The sequence below is a fragment of the Varanus komodoensis genome, unplaced genomic scaffold, assembly GCF_004798865.1.
Source record: "Varanus komodoensis strain SLA01 unplaced genomic scaffold, ASM479886v1 scaffold5, whole genome shotgun sequence".
Classification (NCBI taxonomy): domain Eukaryota; kingdom Metazoa; phylum Chordata; class Lepidosauria; order Squamata; family Varanidae; genus Varanus; species Varanus komodoensis.
The window spans coordinates 6,234,131-6,250,728 of record NW_025336087.1 but is presented as its reverse complement, the minus strand read 5'-3'; the positions used below and the strand labels follow the sequence as shown (position 1 = coordinate 6,250,728).

The 16,598-nt window shown below is 43.7% G+C and overlaps 1 protein-coding gene across 6 annotated transcripts in view; it reads left to right on the top strand.

Moving 5' to 3' along the window:
* The window catches only part of PDE4D (phosphodiesterase 4D), a 666,530-nt gene that overhangs the window by 327,759 nt on the left and 322,173 nt on the right, over positions 1–16,598 (top strand). The window lies entirely within an intron of this gene.

Below are 16,598 nucleotides of genomic sequence, written 5' to 3'. Positions count from 1 at the left end.
TTGTAAACAGTTTGCTGTCTCGCCTCCTTCCCTTTCCTCCCCTCTCCCTGCCCCACCCCCTTTTTGCTGGGATATGCACCAGAATGCAAATGATGCTTTCTCTAAGAATGCACAGAAAGAGTCTTCCCCCTCCCACACCTTTTTGTCTGTGATGTCACTGAAACATTGGGAATGAACAATTTGCATCATTTGCATCTTATTTGTTACCATTTTTCTCCCTTATACAATCCTGGCTATGGGAGATGAATAGAGCCCATTCTATTTTGTTATATAATTAGCATGGTTTACTTGCACCCTTATTGAACAGTATGCTCTAGAAACTGGACAGAAGTGCTTATTCATAATACACTCAGTACTAGGACAATTTCTGAAGGCAAATCTCTTCCTTCCTCCATCTCCCACCCTGATTCCTAATCACCATTTTTAAAAAAAATCTGCCAGGGACTCTTCGCACAGCTGTGCATTATCAAGTGTGGCAGGATCCCATGTTATGCATTTCAAACTGGTGCAGAGGAAGGGCCCTGGATCACTTTAACAGATCCAGTGCTAAGAATATACAGAAGTAACAAGAAGAGGGGTTTTTTTTTTGTTTTTGTTTTTGTTTTTCTCATGTAACCCAATTAATGTGGTGCTTGGTTAAATGTGTTATTAATTAATGTTTCATGTCTTGAGTAGGGCTCTCTCAGCCCTGAAGCAATACATTAAAGGCCTCTCATGGTTGCTTTCTTTCATATAATTGTAAAAATCCAAAATTTCCTCTTTGGTTCAGTGAACATATCCACCCTGATTATGCCTTAGTCACATATTCCTTTTTTTTCTTCTCATTTGTCTCATGTAGGAGAGAGCAGATGTGATCACTAAGCAAGTCATGGAAACAACCATGTTTTATAAAAGGGTTTTTTATTTGAGTTTGATTTTCCCTCCCCAAGGCTTATAAAACTTTCCATTTTCAATAATAAAAGTTGGTGACGAGGGTAGGGAGTGGAAAACTGAAGGAGGACGCTTTCCACGTGGGATTCACCCCTGGCTCAGTCGAGGGATCATGTGAGGTCAACTTTGCCATTGTGGCCGTCTTATCACTGATTTGCACATCATGTGCTGAGCTCTTTGTAATGATCCAGTTTCAGTCCAGGGAAAACTGCAGAGGCTTTCTGATGGATGGCTTGGCCTGGTAGGAAAACAAATACCTGAAGGGAAAGGAGAGACCACGGCTGTCCTTATCATGCAGCTATGAGAAGCTGCTGCCACAAGCACTGTTCTCCAGCTTATATCCACGGGGTGGGTGGGGGGCAGGTGGAAAGAGGGGCAACAGCAACAAAGGGCACCAGCACTGAACGAGGTGCACTGTCATGTTAGCCTTTCAATGCGTGTTCCGGAGTGTCTGAAAGAAGCATTGAGTAAGGGAGGGGTGTCAGTCCCTCAGGCCTGGAGGCCAGATCCAGCCCTCTTAGGTTCCAGGAGTTCCCAAGAGGGCTACTACGCCTTCCTCTCACCCACTCCATTTTCCCTGACTACCAGTGGCTTGGGGTAGACTGGCTTTGGTACTGTTTTTTCCCCCCGTATTTCAGTAAGATTGAAATGTCTCACCCAAGCATGAGTTACTTGGGTGCTTTAGCTGAAGAATGCTGGCATTTTTGCTGTTGCCTTTTGCCTTTGACCCTACCCTCTTCAGCTTCCACCCTGCCCATCACCGGAATCCCCCCTCCCCCCCATTGCTTCTCTGAAATCAAAGAGTTTCACATGCACGCACATGCCTGTGTAAGATAGATGCATCAGATCCTTGTGTGGAAGTTGGCTAGGTCTGCAAGGACTGGTAATAAGACCCTCAAGTGGTGATGGGAATTAGCTCTTAGGACCTGGTCAGCTGAAGGTGCCCAGGACTGTGAGTGCTTAGTTCCCAAAGTCAGCCACAGGGTGGAATAGGAATGCGCAATGTGAACCCTTGTGATGGGCAGGCAGGCATGAGGCCTCTGAATAGGCCTGGCCAGATGGAAATACAAGAAGCCTGGATCTTCTTTCCTTTCATTACTAACAAAACAGCATCTCCTTCCTTACTTCACACTCGAGACTTCAAGTCTGGATCCTGGGTTGGGGAGCACACCTGGCTGGATTTGGGTAGGCTTGGCCTGCTTCCACCAATGTGTTATAGAGCACAGCATGCTTTGATAGCCTAATAATATAGTCATATAGGCAAGAGTTTGTATCCAGTGTTATCTGAACACAGAATACAACAGTGAGGTTATTTACAGTCCCAGCATTTTGCTCAGAATATTGCCACTGTCCCTGGAATATGGCTGTGACGATGTTGTTGAATGCTCCAGCTGGTTCCAGCAGACACTGGGTGCTGGCAGGAAGGCATGTTTTCCCGTCAGTAGGAGCAAGAAGATAAGCAGGCAGGTGTGTTAGAAAGTGACTTCCTTCATATGAATAATACAATAGTTCTAATGTATTGTTAGCAACACATTTGGCAGTGCCTCACTTGATATTCACATGGATAGACCTATTTGTTAACATTCCCCTAAAAATACGGGCTAGAAAAAACTGCTGTAAGAAAATATATCATGAAGTATGGATAGAAAATGAAGTCCTTAATAGGAAAGAAGGTCCCTGGGTAGAATTTATTTCTGCTCTTCCAGAATTTATTTCTGTTCTTCAAAACAGAGAAGACGTGTTTATTAGACCTGTAGGTGTTGTGGCACCAGGAGGGATTGCAGTTACTTCTGAGGTCTCAAATGATTGTAATAATGTGGACATCTGGTAGGTATGCAAGCTAAGACCCAGTGATGAGAAAATGCTCATCATGCACACAGTGGGAGAAAATGAATGAATAAAAGTGCAAATAAGGAATTAATATTTATACTAATGAGGAGGGACAAGAGGACAACTTACAGTGGACAGTACATTGAATGGAAAATGAGTCAGCAATGAGTCAGAATTGGGGACAAACCTTGTAATTAGCAAAAATGTACTATCCAAGATGTGAGGATTGGCTGAGGTCTACTTTGCATTGCCTTGGCTGGTTTTTAAGAAAGGATGCAGTGAAATTTGAGAGACTTGCTACAGACAATAGAACAAAAGGCAGTGGGTTCAAAAAGCAGCAAAGTACATTTGATGGAAAAGCATATTAATTGCCCAGTTAAACAGAAAATCTAATTAACTGCAGAATTTCCAAAACTTCCTGGGAGGTTTGGAAGAGGGGGTTGATTGGCCTCAGTGTTAAGGTTTATGGTTACAGATATTTCATTGGTGGTAGTTGTATGAAAGTTTCTATATACATGCAAAGGCATATAAGCATTTTGTAATGCTACATAATACCTTAGTCAGAAAATTCATCTGAAGGACAACCAATTTGCTTTTAGTACTTTAGAAGTTGCTCACCAGCACTTGAATGTTTGACCACCACCTGTGCTTAGGGTGAGTATATACAGACTCCTGGACAGTGAATTCACTGTTCATGGAGGATGGATTTTTCACCCCTGAATGCCAAGCTGAAATTTTCATAAATTTATGCAACTCCTAAAAGTATGCTAGTTGACAGAAAACAAAAATTCAATGCACCTGGTCTCTGGTGTACTTTATCTAGGTAAAGAATATGAATGAAAGTTTGGTAGGTTACACTAGAAGGAGTGTTTGGTTTCTAATAATGCACAGTGTGCTTAGGTTGACCTATGGTGAAGTCTGATATTTTTACTTGGAAGCTCCTGGATCCATCCTCAAACTTGAGTCAGGGATAGGGAACTGGTGGTCTTCCAGATGTTATTTGACTGTAACTCCTATCAGCCCTATCTGGCAGAGCCAAGTGTGCAGCCTCATGGGAGTTACCGCCAAAAATGTCTGGAGGGCCATATGTTGCCACCTTCTAATCAGGGTATGGGACAGCTGCACAAATTTAGTAAGGACAGAATCCTACAGCCTATTAACATCATCTGAGAGGGTATAAGATTAACTGGAGTCCCAGCTCTGAGGTCCTACAACCTTGGAGCTGGGAAACCAAAGGCTGAGCCTCTCTCACAACTGCACAGAAAGAACTATGAGGACTGCTCCCCTGCAAAGTCACAATTGAGTGACTTAAGGGAGGAAAGGTGGCCTGCTGGGGGGTGGGGTGGCAGGGAGGTGAGGAGGCTGGAGCCAAGGACCTATGCTGACTCTTAATCAGCACCTCAGAAATGGCCTTCTAGATGCAGTTCCTGGCATGAGGTATGGCTTCAGCCTCATTTGGGGCATAGCATGTATGTAAGCCGCCAAGTTTGGAGGCTTACATGCATCAGGGTCATGGGTCATAGGAATGAATGAATGAATACATGTGTGAGCCGACTGCACTTGCTCAGAGGCAAAGGAAGCGGCTTGGCACATGTTCAAGAGTAGCTTCTTTACTTTTCTTTCATATGTGCCGGGTGGCTACATCCCTGTGAGCTTATCTCAAACTGAACTCTGAAGGAAAGTTTTGGAAACCCTTAAGAAGAGTACTTTTCCTTTGACAGACTTTGCTGTTTTGACATAAACAAGGCTGACCTGTCTGTTAGAAACATGTCTAAGGCTGCAGTCTTATACCCACTTACTTGTGAGTTAGCTGTACTGGATTGGATGGGACTGAGTAGATATTTGTAGCACAGCAATGAAAAAGGGATCTAGTGAGATAATGTGATTACCACTTATCTCCAGCTGGGTGGTAACATCTCAGGAATTACAGGCCAAGTTGCTCTGGCAGGTATGCGAGTCAAGTGGAGCAGGGTGCCTAAAGGAACTAGAGAGCATCCAAGTGTGTATCTTAGGACTCTGACATTTATGTAGGAGGAAGCTGTGTGTACGCATGTGTGTCTGTGCTCATGCATGTTTAGTTTTTCTTCATCACCTGACAACCTAGCTAAGAAAATCATAACTTGCCATTTCTGCCCATTGGCTTGAAAGTTCCATGTTTTGTCCTTCTTGCCAGATTCTCTTAGGTTGTAGTTAATAAAGAATTGGTTCCAGACTTCTGGGTTTGAGCCACGTGTGGCTCATGCAGGGTGGCAACTAAGATGGATCCCGAGGCTCGGAATTAGATCCCTGTCATCAGAAAAAAAAAAACCAAAACTGAGCAGCCGTTCACTTCTATTTAGAAAGGCTTGAGGAAACCAAATGCAGGCTGGTTCACATGCAGTGTGTTTACATAGGGCTGACAAATAGGAAAGGTAATTCCAAGATTAAATAGCTATCTTACATGCTTCCATAACAGTTTAAGAAGGCCCAAATCTGGTAAGGCATATTTTGCATGCAACAAAACACACAATAATAAGGAGCAATTTGTGGGAAACTGGTTTTTTTCCTTTCACTTCCTCCACAAATTGCCTCTTTTCAGTTTCAGAAAAAGAGCAGACAGTTTGCTGTTCAACACCAGTGACAATGGGACAATGAATCCCACACTTTTCCAACCCACTTTCCCAATGAAGCCAACACTGTTAACACTGGGATGGGATGCTCTTTGATAATGCTTTTCATTTGGACAGCAAATATGTATCTTGATCACCAACCATCCAACAACCTGGTCCAAAAGAGCAGGTTAAGCTGAAGCTGGGCAAGCTTGTGTTGAAATGCTATCCCATTTTAAGGAAAGTGGGACAGAGCTCCCTTCACCCACCTCAGAATAGCACAGATCCTCATCTGGAGATCTTATTACCATATTTTTCGCTCTATAAGACGCACCTGACCATAAGACGCACCTAGTTTTTAGAGGAGGGATCCATGGAAAGCTTCCTGATAATCACAGGCACATTCCCCATCACTTCCCCATGGGCTTCATTAAAAGACGGGTTGCCATTTGAAAACACACTCCGACCTGTGATTAACAGCTCTCATCTGTGCCAGAGGAGGGGGGCGGAGCAGGGCATGCCGAGCACGTGATGGCCAGGTGTGGTGCAGCCAGACCGGCAGTGTGCCGGCGGTAGTCTTCCGGGCGGTGCGGCAGCGGCGGCAGGTCTTTCTGGGTGGTGGGGGTGAGCAGTCCGTCTCTCTGTGCAGCTGGCGGGTTAAAGCTCGCGGCTCCTCCTCCTCCTCACTGCTCCCCCTGAGCGGCACAGCTCTCACCTGCACCGGAGGGGGGGTGTGGAGCAGCACGCGCCGAGCACATGCCGGCCAGGTGGTGTCACGTGGTGCAGGCGGGCCGGCAGCATCCCGGTTGTCGGGCACACACACATTCGCTCTATAAGACGCACAGATATTTCCCCTTTTGAGGGGGAAAAAAGTGTGTCTTATAGAGCAAAAAGTACGGTAATTGGTTAAAATATTGATATGTGTGTTGGTCTGGAAGAAAAATTCTGTAATTCCACAGTCAGGCAATACCTTTATTATTGTTGTTAGTTGCGAAGTCATGCGTGACCCATCGTGACCCCATGGACAACATTCTTCCAGGCCTTCCTGTCCTCCACCATCCCCTGGAGTCCACTTAAGCTGACACTGACTGCTTCAGTGACTCCATCTAGCCACCTCATCCTCTGCCTTCCCCTTCTTCTTTTGCCATCTATTGTTCCCAGCATTAGGCTCTTTTCCAGGAAGTCCTTCCTTCTCATTAGGTGGCCAAAGTATTTGAGTTTCATCTTCAGTATCTGGCCTTCTAAAGAGCAGTCAGGGTTGATCTCCTCTAAGACTGACTGATTTGTTGTGAGCCACCCCGAGGCTTCAGTGAATGGGGCGGCATAGAAGCTTCCTAAATAAAATAAAAAAATTGATCTCCTTGCAGTTCAAGGGACTCGAGGTGTCTCCTCCAGCACCACAATTCAAAGGTCTCAATTCTTCAGCGCTCAGCCTTCCTTATGGTCCAACTTTCACAGCCATACATTGCAAAATACCTTTATTAAAAAGGTAAAGGTAAAGATTTCCTCATGACATTAAAGTCCACTCATGTCTGCCTCTTGGAGGTGATGCTCATCTCCATTTCCTAGCCGAGGGAGCCAGCATTTGTCCGCACAGTTTCCGTGGTCATGTGGCCAGCATGACTAAACACCAAAGTGCATGGAGTGCTGCTACCTTACCAGTGAAGTGGTTCTTATTTATCTACTTGCATTTATATGCTTTCGAACTGCAAGGTTGGCAGGAGCTGGGACGGAGCAACAGGAGCTCACCCCATTGTGTAGATTCGAACCGGCGATCTTTCGATCAACCAGCCCAGCAGCTCAGCAGTTTAAACCACTGTGCCACCCACAGTCCCTTTATTAGGAGCAACCAAAATTTTAAAACATACTGAACAAACTTTCTGATTTCTCCAGAACTCTTCATCAACCTAGTTGCAAAGCACAGCACAGCACAACACACACTAGGATGTGGGGGTGTGGAAAAAGTTGGATTGGAGTTGAAGACACAGAGTCTGAATTTAGTCTCAGTCTTAATGTGCAATGTACGATGTGACAAGGTATACAGTCTAACTTAACACATGCAGTTGAACATATATTTGAAAAAGGTTACTCAACATTGCAACATTTTGAAAGAAAAGCTAACAATGGAGTAAGAAGAAGTTTGGGCCCATCCCTGTTTATTTAGCCATTGCTTCTTGAATCATGGATTGTCTTCATGTGTGAATCAAGAAGTATCAGTTACCTTTGAGACCCCTGGTTTAGGGTTAACAACTCAAATGCGCGGCCCGCGGGCCAATTGCCGGGATGGGCGGGGCATGGGGGAGGGGCCCTGCGGCCTTCAAAGCGCCGGCGGCGCCCAGGCTGGCCGTGGGATGAGCGGCCCACCACCACCGTGGTGGTGGAATACTTGATGCAGCCCAGCCTCACCCAGACTCTACTTCAAGCGGCCCCCAGGTCAGTTGAGTTTGAGACCCCTGCCCTAAACAATCTGTGAAGAGAACACATGGTTTGATGTTGAGTTGCAAAATATGGGTTTCTTAATCCATGAATTGTCATTACATGCAGACCTAGAATCAAGGGTTGTTTGTGAGGTGTTTTGCTAGGATAGAGAGGCAGCAGTCCAGAGTAGTCAAAAACTCTAGCTTCTTTCTATGTAAGTACTACAGTGTTACAAAGGTAGTTGGGATAGCAGGAGAGAAAAAGTGAAGGAGAAAGGAAACTGAGAAAGGTCTGAGAAAACCAACCATGGTATGTTGGATCATCTGTCAGACAAGAGCTGACCAAGGCAGCAAGCCAAGGTTTAAATAAACCATGACCGATCAGTGAAGAACTTCCTCTGATCGTTCACCTTTTATCTCTAGGTAGTGCGCCATTGAGGGATGGTCAAGGGAAGAGCAGCCATCTCATCCTCCATTCATTCACCTGTGTTGTCCTTCTGAGTTGCATAGAGATGGGGTTTCTGCACTACCTGCATATTCATATCTGAGGCAGTAAGGTGCAATTCTATGCAAGTTTAGACAGAAAAAGGTTCAACTCCCAGCATTCCCCAGTGGAGCCTTCCCACTGCCTCATACTGAGCCAGACTGTTTTTCCATGCAGCCTTCCCCAATCTGGTGCTTTCCAGATGTATTGCATGCTTTTCCCTTAATTCTCAGCCAGCAACACATCTGGACGCTACCACATTTGGGAATCCAGGTCTACTCTGAACTGCAGCAGCTCTCCAAGTCATGCAACACATGTGCTCTACCAATGAGTGATAGCTTTACTGAAGAAGGGCTTGAAGTCCTTCAGAATTCCTTGCACTGCTGACAACAGCTGTGGTCCTTAGCTATTTTCCTGGTAGCCGGCTGCGTTCAGCTCACTTAATTCTGAGCAGATGTGTGTGGGATTGCACAAAACCAAAGATTTACTTCAGAAGTAGGTGTGGTGGGAGAGGCACTTCTCAATCTGAGTCCGAGAATTTCGAGTGCTTCAGAGCTTCCCTTAAATCAGACAAACAGTCATACACTTTCATTTTAAGGGTCCTCACATAAAGATTTTTGTATGGTCTTTGAAAGCACAAAACTTCAAAAGAAACACTGAGTTCCAACTACATATGTATATTTTACTATTTCTTCAGAGATTTGGTCTGCCCTCAATATGTCCACAGGAGTTTTCTTTGGTAGGTCTCAGGGCTGGAGGCTGGATACAAAAGAAATTCTCCTCTTGATATTCTTCCCAAATTTAAGGTATGTTTTAACAACAGATTGTTTCCACGGACCTATTTAGCAAGAGGTCTTCTGGTAATTTCATATAGGTTTAAAAAAATACTATTAGGAACAATCTTGATAAGGAATGTCAAAGACAGGAGAAGGAGATCAAATATGAGATAGATTGACTCCATAAGGAAGCCACAGTCTCAAATTTGCAAGAGCTGAGCTGGGATGTGAAGGACATGATATTTTGGAGGGCATTCATTCACAGGGTCACCATAAGTCAGAGCTGACTTGATGGTACATAACAACGTAACAACAACAACACAGCTTTAGCTATGAATCTTTGCTTCAGCTAGTGTGTTTGGCATACGAAAAATTGTGTGTTTGTGTTTTGTAAGTTGCTCGACTCTTTCAGTACACAATGCAGCATGGAGTTTGCCTGATCTGGATTCTGGTCAGCCATGCCCTTTCCGAATGCTCCATTCCATTCTTCCTATCCCAAATTTTATTCCATTCTATGCTTCCTATTCCTATGTATTCCTTTCTTGGTCTTCATTGGGCTATTTTGTGTTTTCCCGAAAGTTATTTGAACATTTGCAAACCTTGAGGTTCTCTACAGATTGACAGTGCCATTCTTTTGTATGGGCAAGGCTATTTTGTCAACAAGATATATAGTTGAAGAATGGGTTCACTATATGCGTAGGTATTATAGCAGAGTTGGGTAACTTGTAGCCCAGAACATCTGGAGGACTACAGCTCTCATTGGCCTAGCAACAGATAATGGTAAGAAATTATGAGATTTACAGGCCAACATTTCTGGAGTATCACAAACTGCCTTTCACTTGTATATCCAAACTCTGTCTCCCTGCCAGAAATTAGTATTACAGTATGGCACATTTCAGCCTGTATCCCTTCAAATAAGCATTGGTACATGCGCAAACTGTTGTGTGATCCATCGATATGCTCTGGTAACAAGTGCCTATTGTCATATATATTTTCCATAGCAGTGCATCCTATTTCTGTCTTTTGTAATATCTATCCCTGCTGTAAGATTAGCTCTGCACCACTTTATGATCATGGAACCTGTAGTGCTTCACAATTATTATATAGCAGATTTATTGAGCACTATATATTTGGTAGACCACTGTTCAGCTAGTTGCTGTTCTGCCCAAAAGGGGACAATTCTCTGACTCTTTGGGCATTTTCACTCAGATAGAGGAGTTACCCTTTAAAATTGCCTCTGAGCTTTATTACACACAGCTGTAGGGTAATATATGTGCAGTTTAGTCACTAGTCATAAGCAGAAGAAATGGACATCAATTTGAAATGCTGGAATTGAGTAAGGAGTAAAATTCAAAGGAATAGGGAGAGGAAACAGGAATGGAGGAGGTTGCACTGCAGATTGAACTCAACAGTTAATACAAAACTGTACAACCGTACAAAAATCAAAGCAGGAAAGAGTAGCTCAAAAGCAGAAAGTTGTTTTGATTTTGAGGGGGCAAAGAAAAGCTTTGCAGTGCCTGGTTCTTTGTAGTTGCTCTTCAGAGCTGAATTATCTGAGATTGCTGATCATTCAAGATGAAATGAGTGTCCCATCTTCCCACCCCATTGCTCATTCTTTGAGATCTATGATGCTCTTGTCGTTATAATTTGCATTAGTGACACTGATATTTATTGTCGAAGAGCCATCCACAATGCCAAGAGACTTTGATTATGTTACTATGCCTAATTCCCATGGCAGGTTTGAGTCATCATCTGTCATTGAGGGAGGGCGTCAGAATTCTTTTCCATTTCAGAGAGAATAGAAGTGAGAAATTTGCATGTGGTATTCTGGTACTCAGATACCTTCACGAATAAGAAAAAATATGAATCATGATTTTTTGTAATGAATTTCAATGTGACACCCCCCCTCACACACCCATATTACCTAAACTAATTCAGGTAAGATTATTACTAGGACCATGTCTGGCATTCATAGTTAACAATGGTATACATATAAGTGAAGTTTTAGGGGTTTTAATAGATTCCATTTCTATTTTGTAAATTGCTTTGATAATGTTATACTTAATGTTTTGCTTGTTTTAACTTAGGCATGGGGAGAAATTTAACTAGAAGAAGTAAGATAAATTATCCGTGATATAACACAAGTAGACAGAAAGTCCATCCTGATCACAGTGGTACATTTCTGGGTGATTTGTCAGCAAAAGTTTCCAACTCGCTATGCTTTAGCTACAGAAAAAATCCTTTCCCTGCCACTAAATCAGGCTGCTGAAATCCATACAGCTTAGTAGGAAACAGAAACAGATTTTTGTGTGAAAGCATTTGTGTGCACACTCCAATTCCCTATGTGCTGTCCCCCTCTCCCAAGATTGGAGGCAGAGGTCCTTCTCTGGGAACCCTCTTTGAAGGATATTAGGACGGTAGCTACTCACAGAAGGGAGTTTTCAGTGGTGGTGCTCCAATTGTGGAATGCACTCCCCAGGGAGGTTCGCCTGGTGCCGTCACTCTGTTCTTTTTGGCATTGGGCAAAGACCTTTTTATTTTCCTGGTATTTTAATAATTAACTGGTTTTATCCTTGTTTTTATTATTATTTATTGGATGCAGTGTGTTGTACGTTGTTGTTATGGTTTTTTTGTTCCTTGGTTTTTGGTTTTTTGTAAGTCATCCAGAGACTTTTAGTAATGGGACGGCATAGAAAAACTTTAAATACATAAATTCTGGTTTTGAAAACAGGCAAGTACTCTGAGGCACCTTGTTCTGCAGTTCTGTGTCTCTTCAGTGGCTATTTTGCATCTGCCTCCATCAGGTGCCCTCAGGGTTTTAGTGGAAAACAAAGTCGATCCCAGGAGTCTGAAGTCTTCCTGATATAACAAATTGAGGTCCCACTAGAAGCCACAATTAATGCATATAATTAGACATGTGATATTAGCTTTTTTTGCTGTCAAAGTCAAAATAATGCCTCTGGGTTGTGTCCAGTCTTAGTCCTACTTAGAGCAGGCCCATTGAAATGAAAGAGTCTTTAGTCAGACTGACATTGGATATGATCCTCTGTCCTTAATTAGGAAGGTAACCTACCAAAGTTCCCATAAGCATTAGGGCTACATGTGGGAATTCTGAAAGAGGATGTGCATCGTATGAAGTTCCAGTGTGCTCCGTATCACCCCCACTGGCTTCAGTGATTGGAAACAGTTTGTACAGTCATCTGTGTTCTGTCATTTGAAGAAGTGATGTTGGCCTCCCCTTATTGTAAATGTTTCAAACTGGAGGTCCTGGCATGGAACTGTGGCACACCATTTGGTGCCATTTCAGATTCCCAGTTGTGCTGGGATAACACAGTTTGGGATAGACAATGGAACGTACATCTTATGGTGCAAAATCACTTAGTAGAATTCATGGCAATGTGATAGTTGCTAGTTTAGTTGGCTTTAAATAGGAATTGGTCAGATTAATAGATGAGGAGATGAGCAATGGCAACTGGTTATGATGGCTTTATGGAATCTATTATTGAGGTGTAGCAATAGGAAAGGGCTATTGCCATTATGTCCAATTTGTGGGCTAGCGAAAGGCATCTCTGTAGAAAGCTCATGGTTAGTCTGGGGAGAACTGTGATCTGATCTAGCAAGACCTTTCCTATATTGTGTCAGATTTTATTGCATAAGCCACCTTGAAAAAGCCCTTGTATGTAAAGATGGCCTAGAAGGAGCTTTCAAATGGAATGGAATAGAATAGAATTTCTAAGGCTTGCATTTAGTCTGGGAGAAGAAGTTCAGAAGTTTGTACTTCTGTTTCTTTTCCATTTGAAGTTTGTCGTGTTGTCTGGACTAATAAACTAGTAATTACTGTTAGTTTAAACAATTCTTCTTAAATTCCTCTTTAAGATAGCCATACTTAATATTAATTATGGTTCTGGCCCAAACAACAAAGCAAATTAAGCTTTCAGACTCCTTCCCACAGCTCTTGGGAGAGTTTTGCAGGAGACCGAGGCTTTCTCATTGTCATTCAGATTATGCATGCCATGCTAAACAGGGGACAAGCACACCCCTCCCCTCTGTAATGCTCTCTAGCTGTTTTAGACTTTAGTTCTTATCAGCCCCAGTCAGTATGGTTAATTTTCAGGAATTCTGGAAGTTGTACAAACGATCTGGAAGGCACCAGCTCAGGGTAGGATGGTTTATTGTTTTGTGTGAACCGGATCCACATGTAGATGAGACTGCAATCTATATCCCAGTTCAAATGAACCACTCTTGTGCTCTTTCTGTGTGAGAGCAGTACAGCTGTGACTACCCCTTCCTTGGGTGTCAGCAAAAGACAGCTGTATTCATGATGGCTTCTGTGAGATCTTGCATATTGTTCATGAAGGTGCCTTCGCGTGTACAATTGCACATGTGAAGGCTGCCTTCCTGCAGATGTTTGTAGTGTAGGCACAGAGATGAACACTTCTTTCAGCCCAAGGGCCAAATTCAATTTCAGAGAAGCTTTGGGAGGCACATCCCAGTGCTGAGTGCAGCTGAAGCAACAGTGAATGAAAAGGTAAAGGGAATATGATCAAAAGTATAAAAGATGGTCATATATTGTAGCTTGAAGATTCTACTGTCACTAAGCCTTAGGAAAGGCATTTTAACCTTTTTGAATGGAGAAAAAATACAAAATTGGCTAAACCACCAATGGTCAGTAGTTTGGGAAAAGGGGGTGGGGGCCAGAGGAAGGGCCCTGGGGAGGCCGGGGGAGGCCCCCAAACCTGAGATTCCTCAACTCTGGCCTGGGAGGTGAACTCTTTATTGGAAACTTGTATTAATACATTTTCCTCAGTTTCATCAATCAGACACTCAATCAGAACAGTGCTAATAACAAAGCATTACTGTTGTTTTCCTTTTTCATGTTAGATAATAGAAACAGCTAATTAGTTGTCTGTTTCTTAGGGAAATGGTAACATCATGCCACACTTTTGTTCTATTGCCAGTTGCATCTGTTTGTCTACCTAGCTATCTGTTAGTGTGAAGTCAATCAATCATTTATCCTCTCTATTTTTGTGTGTCTTAAGATTCAAGGTGGCAACCACTGTTTTGGGTCTAGTAATGTCATTGTGGATATTTGCTGTAATTTGCTGTGAGCCCCTGCAGCAACTGGCTATAAATCCTTATTGCATCTCTCTAACCAACAGGGCACTCATTTTAAGCGTGTGTGTGTGTGTGTGTGTAAATCCCAGCATGTTTAATTTGCTACATCTGCCACTCTCTTCCTCTTGTGCTCTTAATATCATCATCAGGCCTACATATGATGGATCTTCTCTTTTCCCCCCTCCAGTGCTACTAATATCAGGCACCTGTTGTACTATGATGACACGGTGACTTAGCCTTCATTGACCTTGACATTTATATAATTTTTTAGAAAATGATGTGCACAAAACTCTCAAGGCACTTTTTTTTGCACACCAGGATATGACACCACTGAAATGAGGAGCACCCAAAACTATTTACAATATCAGTAACATGTGATAGTGAACCCAGTGCAGCCCAATACAGGCAAGCATTATTGCATGATGCCATTAGGTTCTTGCTCAGATATGGTTCCTTCTTACATCTCAAATGTCCACGTAGGGAAGAGATGTCCTTTAAAAAGTACTGTGTACCAGGGGAACAGCCTCTGTTTATGTAGTCAGCTGATAGTGATGGAATGAGGCCACCTCTACTTGTGGCAATTTTTTGAGGTCTAGGCCAGGGTAGTATGGCAATTAAAATAAGAAAGGAAAATGTTCAAAATGGTGACTGCAAGTTCTAGCTGGGCACACTCTGGAATCAGTGTCTCAGTGAAGCAACACAAAGATGGTTGGCAGGTTTCTTCTCTGCCCCTGCGGGAAGCCTTTGCAGCACTGCACAGGCACTTGTGATTTCGAGCAAGATAATGAACAAGATGTGATTCAGTCACCACCGGTGGTATGGCACTGTTGAGAAACCAGCAGCTGACTGTCTCCCTGCCAATCTCTCAGGGAGCTTCTAAGCATCTCCTGTCTTTGAAAGCCCACCTCCAGCTTCCACACATTCACAGTGGCTGCATGGGTGACAGACCAAGAGGTAAAAGAGACTGCTGTGACCCACAGTGATACTGGTCAGGGTTAGGGGGGGAAAGATGATTTTCTTGGTTTCTTGGATCAGTTTCTGTGCATGGAGCAGGGAAAGAAATTATTTTGGCAGGTTCTGGATAGTAAATGGATAAGGGACATTTTGAAATGGTATGAAGTTGGCACAATTGGGGTTGGAAAGTAACTGAGGAGGATGACTCGATGGGGAATTAATTTGGGGCAATGGGAAATTAACCAGATTGCTTCTTTGAAACAGCTTTTGGGTTGTATCCAATGGTGGCATTCTGCCAGCAGGAGGAAGCTGCTGGCGGAATGCATTTCCCCCTTCAGCCGTCCAGGTGCCCTTTGGATCTTCTCCAGAAGGTTGGGGGACTCTTCTGAGAAGACATGTGGCATATGCAGGTGACTGCAGGAAGGAGGAAGGGTCAGGGGCAGCTTTATCATATGAGTGGTGAATCCACTGCCTTATGTTGCAGCAGCAAATGCGAAGTCAGAGGAGTCATTCAGGTTTTGGAGTTCAAGGTCTGCTCTCCCTCGCTGTGTTTATGGGCTGTGATGTGTGTGCGCGCGTGCGCACTCATGCACATGCCTCCAGCCAACCACCCAACACCCCATGTGACCGCTTTCTTCACAGTAATGCCAGCCCCAGATTTTTGAGGGCCCCTGGGCAAGGCTCCCGCATTATGTCCAGTCCTGAGTGAGTCTGCCTTCTATCCATCACTGTTGCAGTTGCTCTTACTGCTCGTTCTCTTTCTCGGCACTGCTACCACCTGCTTGCTGGACAGATGGAGAGCCTGTGAGTCAGCAGGCAGGGGCACCTGCTGCACCACTTGCTCATCACCATCATTGTCTGGACCAAATGAAGAGGCAGGTGAATAAACAGGGTCACAAAACGAGGAGCAAGTCCAGGAAGAGCATATGTAAATCTCTTGCTTGGGGTCTCAGCCATGCCTGTCCTTGCCACCAACTCTGCACCAAAATGTATAAAATTTCTGAAACCTCTGTTATGTCCCCCTTATCTGTACTGAAAAGTTCCAATCTGGTACGTAACCTTTCCTTGTAGGCAAGTTGCTCCAGCCCTGCTCATGTGGGTTGCCCTTTCCTGTACCATTTCTATCCCTGCAGTAGCCTTTCACATGCATGTGAAAGAACCGTGTGAAAGAACCATGAGAGCCATTGATACAAACATTAGGCTTTTAGGTCTCTGCTATTGTAGTAAAACTGATTGCTAAGGATGGTTCTAGTGATGAGCAGGAGAAATGGTGAACAGCTGCTGCTAAAAATATCAAAACAGTCATTTCTCTGGAGGGCTTGTTAATGAGTATAAAGGAGAAACCGCAGGTGACAATGGCTCAGACTAGACTGTGGCATTGTCGAAAGGAAAAGATTGCCTATTCATGCAATCTATTAGGACCCTTATATTCAGTCAGAGCAGGGATGCATCTAGCACAATCCTGCCCTGACTTGTAGGAAGGGCATGTGGTCTACTTTACAGA